The sequence below is a fragment of the Chiloscyllium plagiosum genome, unplaced genomic scaffold (assembly GCF_037043375.1).
Source record: "Chiloscyllium plagiosum isolate Xiang-an unplaced genomic scaffold, Cpla_swu_hap1 HiC_scaffold_7, whole genome shotgun sequence".
Classification (NCBI taxonomy): domain Eukaryota; kingdom Metazoa; phylum Chordata; class Chondrichthyes; order Orectolobiformes; family Hemiscylliidae; genus Chiloscyllium; species Chiloscyllium plagiosum.
The window spans coordinates 76,724,755-76,740,480 of record NW_028270145.1 but is presented as its reverse complement, the minus strand read 5'-3'; the positions used below and the strand labels follow the sequence as shown (position 1 = coordinate 76,740,480).

The 15,726-nt window shown below is 40.9% G+C and overlaps 1 protein-coding gene across 1 annotated transcript in view; it reads left to right on the top strand.

The window, feature by feature from the left end:
- The window catches only part of dpp10 (dipeptidyl-peptidase 10 (non-functional)), a 1,734,026-nt gene that overhangs the window by 329,252 nt on the left and 1,389,048 nt on the right, over positions 1–15,726 (top strand). The window lies entirely within an intron of this gene.

Sequence of the window (15,726 nt, the reverse complement as noted above, 5' to 3'; positions counted from 1 at the left end):
GATGGGCATTTGTCTTAAGAGTGAAAAGATGCCTTACAGGCACCCCAAGTAACCCACTTATGCTACAGCTGGAAGATAAAATGAGGATAATCAATGGTGCCCCAGTTCCCACATCGTGCCAGACCTTAGGTCTTCTCTTGGGCTGGTGAATATTATATATTATGGAATATAAGTTCATAAGTAACCAGGCCTCCATCCTGCCACCTTTACATCAACCCTTACAAAAGGTTCAGCCTTAGAAATAGTTGCATAGCGGAGCTGTCGCCTTCAGGAAAGTGAAGAAATAGTTATCATCCTCGAAGGCATTGGCACACTATGGTCCCAAGTGAGATCCGGTATTGACATGCAATGCCTCCCCTTATGGCATTGGGATAGTATTTGCTCCTAAGTGGCCCAATGGAGAGAAATGTTCAATGGCAAACACATCCAGGACTTTGGCTAAATACCCAGATAGAGAAGGAAAGTTTGTCAGTCACGTTTGGAGTCACGAAGTTCCACCAACACCTTTATGGATATTTATCATAATAACAGACTACAAACCCTTGCCAGGTCCACTTAAAGAGGATAAGGCAGTGTTGCCCAGAGCTTCAGGCCAAATTCAGCAATGGACGCTAATGCTAGATTAGATTTCCTACAGTGCGGAAACAGGCCCTTTGGCTCAACAAGTCCATACTGACCCTCCAAAGAGTAACTCACCCAGACCCATTTCCCTCTGAGTAATGCACTTAACACTATAAGTTTGTATAATTCAAGTTGGAATACCATCCAGGACACCTTGTAGCGAATGCAGATGCATTGAGCTGCCTCCTGCTGGCACATACACTTCCAGTGGTACTGCCACTAGAACAGTCTATCATGGTTTTAAATTCCAGTCACATGTAACAATTTCAGATTTTGGATGCAAAAAGATACCAGCCTGAAACATCTGGTGTAATGAGGGATGCCATAGGGCCGATACAATCAGAATTGAAACCATTTTGGACTCAAAGAGGCCAGATCACAATAGAGGATGACATATTATTATGGGGAGCAAAAGTGATATCCCGAGCAAAGGTCATCACCAGATACTGACTGAACTCCACCAGATTCATCCAGGAGTTTACAAAATGAAGATGCTGGTGGGAGGTTATGTCTGGTGGTCAGGACTGGATGCAGACATGATTCATTAATGGGGCAGTGTCCAGAGTACCAAAAGAACAAATAATACTGCCAGCAACTCCCCCAGATTCATGGGAATAGTTGGGTAAACTCTGGACTCAGTTACACATTGACCAAGCAGGTCCTTTCTTGGGCTCAATGTTTTTAATCACTGTGGATGCCCACTCAAATTTGTTGGATGTAAATAGAGTTCATTTGTCATACATGGGAATAAGAGAGACAGTTTACTTTAGAGGACAAAGTTTTATGAAGGAACCACGGGAACGGTCCTGCATAAGTAAGAGGTTGACGTGAGGTCAGGTTCAGTGACATATGAAGTTTGGGTAGTTGCTATAGTCCTGAACAAGCATGAGGACCATCCAAAAGCTGCAAATTCACAAAGGGGAGGGAGCAAACTGTCAGACAGGCTGTCAGAACCCATGGGTTCTCCATCGTCATCAAGCTTTGAAGAGTTCTCAGAATCTGAGATGGGCATGGTAGATGTTGCCACTTCAATGCCTTTGCCACCTGAAGAAGAGAATTCATCTCCTCCAAGACAATCTGGGTGCAAGAGGTGAGCTCCTATGTGTTACACAGCACCCATATCAGAGGCAGAGTTGGAGGAGCCTGACCCGGTGCTAAAGCGCTCCAGGAGGCGTTACAAGAAAAGGAGCAGGAAAGTTGTTTTTCTTGTTTTTACCTAGTTGATTTTAACCCTACTGCAAATCCTCTTGCAAGGATGCCTGCCTTGAAGAAGTTTTCCTCCTCTCTCTACAAGAATCTCCGTGAGTCTATCTCTCCACTCTGCAGGCACCCTGTCTCTATTCCTGATGAAGGACTTTTGCCCAAAACGTCGATTTTCCTGTTCCTCGGATGCTGCCTGACCGACTGTGCTTTTCCAGCACCACTCTAATCTAGACCCTGGCTTCCAGCATCTGCAGTCCTTGTTTTTACGTACTTACAAGAAAAGGAGCCAGCCGATGTTCTTGACTCAACGGAGTGATTTAATGATGGTAACAACATCAGCTAGGTGCACTTCATAGAATATGAGTTCCCTGATTGGGGCTCTTAATCTGATCCAGTTCGGGAGCCCTGGCTGATAGATATAAACAAGAGTGTGTGGGATTGTGTTCAAGTAACTACTGAAATCTTTATTCAACAACTGCATTAACACAGTTCGAGGCGGTGATGGAATTCCGGGATACAGTTCTTACAGTAAACTCTCTATACACAGTTCTTATAAACATTAAAATTCTATGGTTATAGTGTGACATAGTTTGTAATCAGGAGGTTGTTTAAACATTTGCTAAGTGCTGGCTGCTGCTCCTGATAGGATTAAGATAGATCTGTCTGGTCTGCTCGTGTAATTAAGAGGTGTTATCCTTTCAGCATTTAAGTTAGTAAATGTTAGTAAAAGTATGATCTCAGTGAGTTAGAAATCATGCATGTACTTAATAAAAGAACAAAGGATATTCAACTGATTACTGGAGCTGGGTCATGAGATTTTATTTGCTATTATCAGTGTAATGGTACTTTACACATTCATTCACACAGTTTCACAGAAGTGCTGTTTTGGTGGTAAAGGGGATAGCAGTCTTGTTTAATGTATATAACAGGTACATACTAGTTGGGAAAACTGTTTGATGTTCTGTAATCTATTCAGGTCCTGAGAGACTGGTGTTCAGGGCTAATTAAGATTACAATGCTTCTAAAACATCAGTCGAATCTAAGAGACATGATGTCGGGAAAGCATTCTTTCTGAATAGGTTACAATAGCCTGCTGGACACACTTTCCTCATTCCTGAAGAAGGGCTTATGCCCGAAACGCCGATTCTCCTGTTCCTTGGATGCTGCCTGACCTGCTGCGCTTTTCCAGCAACACATTTTCAGCTCTGATCTCCAGCATCTGCAGCCCTCACTTTCTCTCAAAGATTTATTCAGAGGTAGCTTTGATGTAGAAATAGGGTCTAAGCACTGCTTGCAGCATGAAGCTGATAAGGATTGAAGGTGTGAAGAAACAATAATGCTTTGGATGGAATGTTTTAATTTAGTCTATGTTGTAATAGTAAAATGTTCTACAAAAACACGGTTTTATGAATGAAAACATGTTGTAGTAAACAGTGGGTTAGTAAGGGTTCATGAATGAATGAATGGGAATGTGGTATTAGTAAGTATAGCGAATTGGTGAGTGAGTTAGTAAAGATACCTATAACACAATATCTCATGAGTGTTAGGCACCCTGTTCATTCTGCGAGCTGGCTCTGAGGGAGCTGGATCTGTATCAAGGACTTTCCACATGTTAGTAAAGAGTAACTTGGTGATGGAATACCGGCCTCTGCAGAGTCACTTTAGCTTCCCATTCTGTAGAAATTACATTAAAATTACAGCATCGCAGGTAAGGTGGATAAACACAAGAAGGAGTGGGCAAGTTTTTGGAGAGTTAATCACATTTCTGGAAAGAAAGATTTGGGAATTAGTCCAGCCTTCCTGTATGTCTTTGAGTTGGTCAGAATTTGGGCTGACTATAGTTGTGAATGCTGACCTATTGATAATTTTGAGATTTTATTACATTGAACAGACAGAAGCAAATAAAGCTAACTATCCTGTTTGCATATTAAGTTGGATATATTTGAGCATGAGCTTGATAATTTGGACATTATCTGAGATTCCCCTTTCAGATTTAACTGCTTTGCCAAGCAAAAAAGGCTGTTCTGATACATTCATGTCAATCTGAAGAAATTGATGTTTTCAGATCAATAATGAGCAAATTAAGTCTCTTTTTGTAATTCAGTGAATGCTGAAGAAAGTACTGATTCATTAATAATGTGGGTGATTAAAATAATGTTATTTTAATGAGTAGGCCTGGAAATTCAGCTCCACGTGCAAAATAACAAAGTTGCATTTTTAATCAAGCCATCAGCATCCCCTTTCTGAAGCATGGGTGAGACACTTTACATTGTTGACCTGAAAATCAATTACCTAGGTCAAACAAAAATGGTTGTTCACATTTTCCTATTTTCTTTTTATCTTTATAGGGTGCATTAAGGGTTTCATTTAAACCTTTCCTGAATATGTGAAGGTTTTAGTTGTTTTTTAAAGTCATTGCATCTAATAAATATGTCATTATACAAAGTTTCAATTTCTAAAAGCATTGGTTTATATAAAGTTAGATTGATAGGCCAGTCATTGACCTGAAGTCTGAAAAATTATAAACAGTTGAAGTTTCTTCTGTACCACCTCAATTTTCTATAAGTGGCTGAATGTACTTGAACTTGTACATTTAACCAGAATATTTCCCATTTGAGTACATGAGCAATTGTGAAAAATAGGAAGACCTGAATAGCAAAAAGCACAACAATATGGGTTATCATAGACTATTTATAAACAATAATCAATAAGATTTACTGTTACATTTAGAATTGCATAATGGCTCCTAATATTGGACCCTTGCACACCTATGATTTTTGTACAAATAACATCTAATGGGTTCCACTTGATAATTCCTTTAAATATTATATTGTCAATATTATGACTGTAAATTTTCCACTTCTTTCTTTATAATGGTTCCTGTGTTTCATAAAAGTTGCTGCTGAGGAATTAAATTCCTCTCACTCTAAGTTCCAAAGTCAACATCAAGCGGTACGTCTTTAGATACTATAAACCAGTTAGAATGCCTCCGGCTCTGACACAATGTTATCCCTCAGCTCCAATGTCAATCACTACAATTATTGCATCAATGTGACATATTTCTTTCTAGTTCCAATATAATGGATTTGCCAATTAGTACTGAATTGAAGATACTAAGAGTCATGGCTTGCAAGCACTTAGACTGAATCAGCTCAATTTCATTTCATGTAAGATCTTCATGTGGAGGAGAATTTAATCTCATAAATCTCAGCTGTCCCACAGTTTATAAACTAGTACCTCACTGTATTATATAAGTCCTCACTTGGTAATCCGCACTTTTTTTTTGTTTAAGCAGACTAACGTTTGTGTGTTTTTCTATGATAGTATGTGTCCCTCATTCCATGATCGTGGCTGATAAGATGACCATGGAAGCTTGCAAAATCCTTTCAAAATACGAACAAGTATTTATTGAGATGGTCACCATTTCAGTTATGAAAAAAGCATAATACCGGCAGTTCAAATTAAATCAGTGTAATTATGTTAATTAATTTTGCAAGTATACCAACTCGAAATTCCTTTCAGAGAATCATGATGCCACCTTCCCCTTCTCTGACATCTTCAGAATGACTGTCATCATCAGGCAGCTGATGAATGCCAGTACTTATCCCTGTTAAATAAGGCACAGGCACCAGGGCGGATAGCTTTGTGGTGGACATCTGCTGAGTAGTGAGTTGTTCCAGTATCAGCACATGGTAAGATGAAGCTAGAGTAAGATGAAAGGAATACCATAGGCTTGGGATAGGTAGCTAATGTTGCGAGATTGGTAAATATGCTGAGAGACCCTGCAAGACTTTGTGGCAAAGATAACTTAACAAAAAGCTTGATGCAACAAGCACTTAGCCTGTAAAATCATAAGATTCAGACCACATATTGTAATATTGACAAAGGAACACTCACATGTCAACCCATACCTGTTTAGCCAAATATTCCATCACGTGTTTATGTTGGAGTAGTAAGTCTGTATTGTGTTGAACATTCCCTAAATCTGATTCACCACCTTTCTCAAAAAGCCACCATTGATGAAGAAATACAACAAAGGATCAACTGTACCTGCTTAACCTCCTACTCTGTCCAAGAGTTTGATAACCATAATCTTCACAAGTCATCAAAAGTCCTGGGGCTAGATTCTCTCTGTATTTCATCAAATTTGTCTCAATACCTACCGACCTGGCCCACACTGTCAGTCTGGAGATGACCTGCAGAGTTCCTGGTGTTTGCCCTGAACATTGCCTACTACACATTGACTCCAGTTGTTCATAAAGGCAAATTACCATCACCTTCTCAAAGGCAACTAGGGACAGGCAATAAGTGTTGGCCCAGTTGGCAATGCCTACATCCCATGAGTGAATAAAAGAATTGACAAGGAATATTTGACGCCCCACATTGTGGTCACTGATATGGAGGTCCTGCTGAATGGGAGGGGAGATGTTCTCTTCTCCCAGGATCAGCAGAGGAGACCATGGTGCCAGACCATGCCAGCTGAGATTGCCACCCTGTCAGTGCTATCTCAACTACTGGGGGAATGTAAATGCAATATGAACAGAAGGCCAATGTCCTTCTCCATTCTGCCAGTATACATTGCACCATCTTCTCTCTGACAATTCACACTCATTGTACCTCAGACATTGCATCCACCTCCCACAAAGGTTCATGTTCTACAAATCTCATTGTTACATAGAATATAGAACAGTACAGCACAGTACAGCACAGTACAGGGCCTTCAGCCCTTGATGTTGTGCTGGCCTTTTATTCTGTTCTAAAATCAGACTAACCTACATACCCTTCATTGTATTATTTTCCATGTGCCTATCCAAGAGTTGCTTAAATATCTCTAATGTATCTGACTCCACCAAGACTGCCAACATTGCATTCCATGCACCCATCACCCTCTGTGTAAAGAACCTACCTCTGACATCTCCCCTAAACCTTCTTCCAATCTTAAAACTATGCACCCTCATGCCAGACATTTCCGCCATGGGAAAAAGTGTCTGGCTATCAATTACACCTCAATCAAGTCACTTCTCGTCCTTCTTCGCTCCAATGAGAAGAGCCCTAGCTCCCCAAACCTTTCTTCATAATCCATGCCCTCTAGTCCAGGCAGCATCCTGGTAAATCTCCTCTGCACCCTCTCTAAAGCTTCAACATTCTTTCTATAATGCGGTGACCAGAACTGAACGCAATATTCCAAGTGTGGTCTAACCAAGGCTCTGTAGTGCTGCAGCATAACCACATGGCGCTTAACCTCAACTCCCCTGTGAATGAAAGCCAATACACCATATGCCTTCTGGACAATTCTGACAACTTGAGTGGCAACTTTGAAGGATGCCTGCAACATCTTCTTCATGGACTGTAACCCACCCTAACCCCCAGCTTCACAACCCTGCATGCTTCTGTACTGTCTACACTCCTGCTCAGGACAGCTTCCCACCTGCACCACTCTCCTCTCCCCTAAAAACCCCGTCTCTCATTCCAGGACAAAAACAGCTCCAGGGCAGAAAGAGTCAAAACAGTTGGTGGGCTGCCTAACCCTTAGCTCCTCACTCCATTGAGGAAAGCACTCTGATATTGACTGTCCCACAAAGTTGGCTAACTGTGCCCAAGTCCCTGGACTGGTATTGGAAGCTGACCTTGAGGTATTGTTCTGGGACCCCCTCCTGTGATCTGTGCTCCTGGAATGAACCCTGCTGACAACCATAATAAGCTTCCTGGCTTTGTCTCTGTGCTAAACAGATGGCAAGACAACTGTACTGTTAACCTGATATCTCTGACTATGGGCGGTAAAGATAACAAGAAAAATTAAAAATCACACAACACCAGGTTATAGTCCAACAGGTGTATGTGGAAGCACATATTTTCAGAGCTCTGCTCTTCATCAGGTAACTCATGGGGCAGGGTCATACGACAGAGAATTTATAGTAAAAGGTCAAAGTGCCATACAACTGAGGCGATGCATTGAATAAACCTAATTTGTTGTTAAAGCTTTATTCACTGACAATGGGGATACAGGTTTCAATTTGGCAAAAGTGAGGACTGCAGATCTTGGAGATCAGAGTCAAGATTAGAGTGGTGCTAGAAAAGCACAGCAGGTCAGGCAGCATCCGAGGAGCAGAAAATTGACATTCCAGGCAAAAGCCCTTCATTCCTGATTAAGGGCTTTTGCTCGATTTTCCTGCTCTTCGGATGCTGCCTGACCTGCTGTGCTTTTCCAGCACCACTCTAATCTTGATGTAGGTTTCAATTTATTAATATGCAAATCCCAGAACTTCTTTCGAGTCACATTCCTGAGACAATTTAAGGTTTTGTTAGTATAAAAAATGGCGACATCTCGGCTCAGACAATGCATTAAAGATGCAAAGGTTAGAGTCTGTCTGTATCCCAACCTTAAGTCAGACCAGTTCTATTTCCAAAGTTGGATTTTATAAAATGACATATGGACTGATTGCCGACAGATTGCGTCTATTTTGAACAAAATAAAATGTACCTGTAAATGCAAATTTACACTATAGACTTAAATGTGTGCGTGTGGGTGGGAGAGACAGAGAGAGTGTGTGAGTGTGCATGTGTACGTGCTTGATAGAACGTGTGTGCAAATGTGACAGTATATGTCTGTGAGAGAGTGTGTGCGTCAATCGAGACTGAGTTTGTGTATGTGTGTGTGAGAGAGAGAGAGAGAGAGGGTCTGTGGGAATGTGTGAATGTGATGTAAGGCTATGAGGTGAATATGCATTTGCAGGTTTGTATTTGTATATACATCCTTTAGCCAGGCCTTCAATCTCTTCACACAAGAGTCATGCTCCCATGATTGGGTTTATGATGAGTGTCTCTGCAGGGCAAGCCATTTAGAACATCCACCTCAGTTCTCCAACACAGCAGCTCAAAGAAAAGAACTTCCAGGCCTTTTAACCTTCCTCATCACATCCTCAATACCTCTGTGTGGGTCAGACTATCCACATTTTTTCAGATCAGCTAGCCCCCTCACCTCTCTAGCCAGCTTCATGCCTCTCTATGCCCTCTCATAACCTCTTGCTTTTCATTCTATCCACTCAACCCCACACCACCCGAGTCCCCTCAGGTCATTCATCTCCATTCCACTTCCATGCCCCCATGTATTCTGCATGGTCACCCAATATATCTAAACATTATTTTCTTAATGGCCTTGCAGAAACCGTGGGAATTATTTTGAAGTGACTGGGAAAAATCAACTTCTAAAAATCTAATAAAAGCCTAAATTCAAGCAGGTTGTCATTGTTACTGGCAATACAGCTATTTCAGTGCAAAAAGAGTTACACCTTTAAAGGCCTATCAGGTGTGGAAACAAAAACCACATAAAAGACATACAGCCTCATAAATTTAAGTCCATTTACACGAATAAACCACTTGCTGAGTTGAGCCACTATCAACTTTCGAAATAAAAATAAAATACTGCAGACATTGGGGATCTGAAAAAAAAACAGAAAATGCTGGAAAGACTTAACAGGTCTGGCAGAATCTATGGAACTGAGTCAAAATTTTGAGTCAGAGGATACTTTTTAGGAACTAAACAGGACTGGAAAATTATGGCATTTACATTGTTGACAAAGAAGGAGGTAGAGCAAATGGAGTCAATAATGAGGATGCCTTGAGCAAAAGATAAAGTGAGTGCTAATTGGGAGATGATGGCTGAGTGGTATTATCGCTGGACTATTAATCCAGAGAGAGGAGAATGTGAGGACTACAGATGCTGGAGATCAAAGTCAAAAGTGTGGTGCTGGAAAAGCACAGCAGGTTAGGCAGCATCCGAGGAGCAGAAGAGTTGAAGTTTTGGGCCTAAGTCCTTCTTCAATGATTTGCAGGGGGTGCCAAGGGGGCTGAGAGATTAATAGGAGTGGGGTGAGGCTGGGGAGAAGATGGCTTGGAAGGCGATAGCTGGATGAAGGTGGGGGGGGTGGTGATGGTGATATATCAGAGCGGAAAGTGGAGGGATAAGTAGGAGGGAAGATGGACAGGTAGGACAGTTCAAGAGGGTGATGCTGAGTTGGAGGGTTGGATCTGGAATGTGGTTAGTGGAGGGGAGATGAGGAAACTGGTGAAATTGACATTGATGCCGTTGGAGGGTCCCAAGGTGGAAGATGAGGTGTTCTTCCTCCAGGCACCAGGTGGCTAGGATTTGACAGTAGAGGAGGCCTAGAACTTGCATGTCTTTCATGGAGTGGGAGGTGGAGTTGAAGTGGTTGGCCACAGGATGGTGGGGTTGTTTAGTTTTTGTGTCCCGAAGGTGTTCTCTGAAACATTCCACAAGTTGGTGTCCTTAACCCACAGACCCAGATAATGTTCTGGAGACCCAGCTTTAAATTACACCATGGCAGATGGCAGAATTTCAATTCAATAAATATGTGGAATTAAAATCTAATGATGACCATGAAACCATTGCTGATTGCCCGAAAAACCAATCTAGTTCAGTAATATTGATTACTTGGTCTGGCCTATATATGACTCCAGCCCCACAACAATGTAGTTGACTCTGAACTGCCCCCTAGACAATAAGGAATGGGCAATAAATATTGGCCTAGCCAGTGACACCCACTTCCTGTGAATGAATTTAAAAAAAAGTAAAGGAGGGATATCAATGCAAAATAGGGATAATGGTAACTTCGGATAGTCTAAAATATCTGAGATCAAATCCAGACAAACAGGGATTGAGGGCAGGGAAGGAAGGTTTAGAGGTGGGTGGAAGGGCATCACCAAATTGTTCCTGTTTTGATGTTGTTTGATAACATACCTCGGTGAAAAATGTGGTCCTGTTCCTTCACCTGCATTGAGCTTCTATGAACAGTGCAGCTGACTGAGGACTGAAATGGCATCAAGAGGGTAGAGCAAGAGGTATTGAAATAACAAGCAACTGGAAGTTCAAGGCCATCCTTAAAGACAGCGGAGAGCAGAGGTATTCCGCAAAATTGTTACCCAGTCTGCATTTGGTCTTGCCAATGTGAAGGAGACCACGTTGTCCGTAACAAATACATAGATGAGATAGAAAGAAGTACAAGGAATCACAGTTTCATCTGGAAAGTGTCTATGGGAGTTTGACAATGAGGAAGGGGGAGATAAAAAAGCAAATGTTACACTATGATTCCATTGAGGGTGGTGAGGAACTGTTAGGAGTGAGAGAGCAGTGAACTATGATGTCCTTAAAAGAACAGTTCCTGTCAGAAATTTACATGGGAGAGAACAAGATGATCTGTTTCGTGGTAGCATGCTACTGGAGGTGGCTGAAATGACCAAGGATAATCCTGTAAATGTGGTGACAAGTGTGTGGAAAATGAGGACAAGGGAATCCTATCTTTGTCTTTATAAATGGGAAGGAAAGGTTTGAGGGCAGGAGTTCGAAGTATACAGAATGGTTACGGCCATCATTACAAATTATATTGCATGAACTTCTACCTAAACATTCAAAGTTGTTGAACCATATTCCACTTAAATTTCAGAAAATTCCTGAGTCCAGAGCAGGCTTTCCTTCGTGAACCCTTCAAGAAGACTTTTTTTCATATGTCGAGCTTCCAAAACCTAGAAATGCAATTTCCCTGTGGACTCTGACCTTTGAAGAATTATATGACTGTCTTTTGCCAAGGCCTGAAAAAGGATCACCTACAAACGGTGTGTGGAGTCCAGAAGGCACTGAGGAAAACAAATGTTTCTTCAGCAAAAAAAAGATACATTTCATGATTAGTTAACTCCTCTATTGAGAATTAAAAATCCACCCCTGGTCTCTCCACCGCAAAGATGTGGATTGCAGTAGCATGGACACTATAAGAATAATGGCATTTCCTTTAACATTGATACACAATGTGCAGGTGACCATTGTACTGGTCCAAAGTCTGTCACAAACTGCCTGCTGTCTGATCATCAAAAGTTCAAACTAAAAAAGGAAAACCAGTCCTCTTTTCTATAATATTCTCTTCATTCTCCCCATATTAATATTTTGAATGTCAGTTGCCTTTGAGTCAATAGGTTGGATTGAAATATGACTGAAATTGGAGACCTCTCTAATAATGGCGGGACCATTTGTTGCTGATGAGCAGACCATTTCAAAAGAATGTTCTCAAGCATGTTAAAGGTCCTGATGGCTGAAGGAATTTCCTGCCCATTAGGCATAACCACCTAGGACCCCAGCAGTTATGGTTAAATAGTGTGGTAACTAATCGAATATTTGAGTTGATCGTTTTAAATATTAGTTCTCTAATGAGGACATGCAATGTTTTTCATCGATAAAGAGATAAATAATTGATTGAGTCACTGTGACTTCAATGTTGCAAACTGATTCTGCAATGTTATTTGCACAAAAAATCTCCAAGTTTAGCTTATAATGGAACATGACACTAAACTGGAAATAAAATAGATATTTTTTAAACTAAGCTACCTTTTCATCTTGTATTGCAGTTTCAAGGCTTCCTCTGATCTTTCAGTCTTCATTCAAAAGTGTACCTAATCCCTCTATTAACTTGTGTCACTTGGGAATTACAGTCGAGTCAACTGTACTGTGTTGAGGATCCACTTTCCCCTGACAGTAGCAATATCAGAAATAAACTTCAAAAGGAGTAAATAACTTTATTTCTTGTCTATTAACAGGCAAGTCACTATTTATTTTGTCAGACCTAAATTACAGAATACCCAGGAGAGTATTTTCAGATTACTTCACTAAAAGGTACACTTATGTGCTTACAGCATTTTCCTCCTCCTTCCATAGAGCCATTCAGAGAGCAAGAAATGGCCATTGTTTCCAAATGGAAGTTGCAGGTTTGGGGTAGTCAAAACCAAGTTAGGTTGTACTGAGTGTTATTTCTATAAATTTAGAAATGCTCAGAGGTCATACTGATAGAATTTTTGTGTTACTATCCAATTCAGGTAGAATTGACTGTCAAAGACTCACAGTACAAGATTTTAGGGAGTACATTGAGATTTGCAATTCGATTTTTTTTTGAGTATTGATGATATTAGACTGGACTAGCTTTTAATTCCAGATTTATTCATTGAATGTCAATCTTGCCATTTGCCATGGTGGAAATTGAATTAATGTCTCTCGAGCTTTAGACTGAGTCTTTGGATTACTAACCAAATGACAATACCACCATGCCACCACTTCGCCTTCATTAAAGTAAAAAGTAAGAATTTAAAATGTAGTACTTGCACCTTTTTAAACCCAGTTGCATTATCATGCACTTTTATGGCAGAAAGAGGTAAGCAGCAATGCTCTAATATATGGGCCTCAGAACAATAGAGTTAATTTGGAACAAAAACAGAAGTTGCTTGTTTAAGACTAAGAGTTGGAATGTGTATTCTTGGACAATAAAATTCCATGCCGATGATTGCAAATTGAAGCAGTTTGGTAGGCCTGATTGCTTCCTGCGGGGATTCAAATTTCAGAATTTTTACTCCATTCCAAAAGAGAACAACTGTAACCCACTCAGTCCACTTTCCATGCTATGTTAGGCACTTGGTGCAGTGAGCACATTTGATTTTTGATTAGATATGGCAAATTTATGTTTTTGTCAGTGAGTTGAAGGCTCCATCTAAGTCCCTATCTATCATTGTCCCAGTTACGTTGCCATCCATGTGGCCCCATGACCTATCAATTAACTCCACATTGAACTCAAGTGCCTTCAAATTAAAAAGGAGCATGCCCATTATATGACCAGAGATTTTACATCCTTTCCATTTAAAGATCAGAATGACCATCATCTGTGAGAACTCTTGCTTCCAGAGCTCCCAGTCCCCTCTTTATATTTATGAGCTCTCACTCCTCTATCCAGACTTGCCCCCTATCAGTATCACCATTCCCTCAATGACTCAGTGCAATGAATCTCATTCCCAGACTTATTTTACTCCTTTCCCAGGATTTCATGGGCTGGCTGCTGATAAGCTCCTGACCATTCTTGAGCAAACTCCAAAGATTGGCCATCTCCCCTACTTTGGACTGACTGGGAATTCCAACCCTATCTGAACACTGCCCAAACTCTGGACTGATGTCTTCATGGCACGCTGAGTGGCCTACGTGGCACCTCCAGACTGGTGCAATTGGCCTATCAAACTAACCGTGGCCCAAACTTCAGACTGCAAGGACATGTATCTCCAGACTCTGGCAGGACAAAGTACCCGACTGATTGTGGCCAATGATCTGGAGTATAATTGGTTGGCCCCTTGACGAACAGAGAGAATACCTCCAAGGCATTATGTTGAGGCCTTTGACTGTTCTGCTTTGCCCACTGTTACAAGCTGCCTTCTTTCTCTGTAGAGAATGGCAGCTCATAACTGAACACTGAAGACTCTGAGTGTTGAAAAGCAATGTGACCCAAACAGGAACTGGCATTCTGTAGGTACTGAAGTTCATGAGTGTTCACTAAGAAAGCAAAATGAAGTAGACAGAGACTGGCAGCATCCAAGTGAGCACAATGTGAATGAGTGCTGAGAAAGCAAGTAAAAAGCCAGAAGATGCAACCTGTGCAAATGCATGAGATGTGTATGTGTTACAGAATCATAGAGTCTCTTCATTGCAGATAAAAGCCATTCAGCCCACCGTGTCCTTGTGTGCAAAGTTACCTGACAAAGGTTTGCAAGTCATAGATGCCCCTGAGCTCCAAGTTAAAAAGTTGTAAGGCTAAAACAGCATGTAAATTGTTTCAAGATCAGGCATGGTGATGTGTTGACACTGACTTATGTGGATGAAGGATGGAAGAGGATGAAAGCCCTTGAGCATGCAGAGACATAGTGCTGAAGTCACAGTTGTCGGATGATTGGGACAAATATTCAGTGAGCCCCAGCCATCAGGTATCTGCTATGGTTTATATGTTGGAATTTGTGCCATCTAGTTTCCGAAAGGAGAGAAGAATTGGAAGCTGTATGTAAATAACATGAGTCTAGGGTCAAATAAAGTGCAAATGCATAGAAATAAGGGAGTCAATGCTCATTAGCATGATTCTAAAGTTTCTACCAAAGGCTTAATTGAAAAATCACAAAATCTTTTCTCAGTGTTAGGGTTCTGATATTTTCAATCTCTCGATATCTTCTTAACTTTCTCTCCATTGCCCAGACCACACCAGAAAGGGAAACCTTCTGTTTGTTTTTGTCTTGTTTTGCTTCCACCACCACATTCCCCTGAACTGGCACTGATCCTTTAAATAGTGAAGTTGAGATTATGTCACTCTCTGTATGAACAGCATAGCCACTGTCACAAACCAGTGCCAAACTCTGAACCAAGTGAAAATACGTTAGCAGGCATTAAAATGCTACTGACAAATGTGCTGGACTCACTTCTGAGTTTTGCATGCAATATTGGATGACCCAGGTTTCATTACACCCCCATGTTAATATCAGGGACCAAATCTCATCATTAACAATTTTCCACAGATATAGATTATTTAAGGTAAGTTCATTAGATTGTTAAAAATGTTTTTCTTCTCTTATAGAAGCAATATGACTTGGGTGATAAATTATAAGACGCAAATTTAGTGGAAGTCTGTTGAAGAAACTTTTATGCAGAAGGTGACTGACAACCTATTGAAAATTAGGCAAATCACTACATTGACCCATGACACAAATGTGATTAAACACAATAGTTAAACTGTCCTCTAAGCAGTGGAAAATATTGCTTGTCAGGTTAAGATTGAACTGCACACTAATTAGGTAATTATTTACAAAGCCTCTGTCCCAATAATTCTGCTGATCTACAAAGCACAACATTGAAAAATACACTGCAATTCACTGTCTCTTTAAAAAATTAATTTATGGAATATAGGCACCTGTGGTTGGGACAGCATTTATTGCCATCCCTAGTTGTCCTGAGAATATGGTGGTGACCTACCATCTTAACCCATTACAGTCTATTTGGTGTGGGACCCATATGCTGGGAGACAATGCATTCCAGGATTTTGA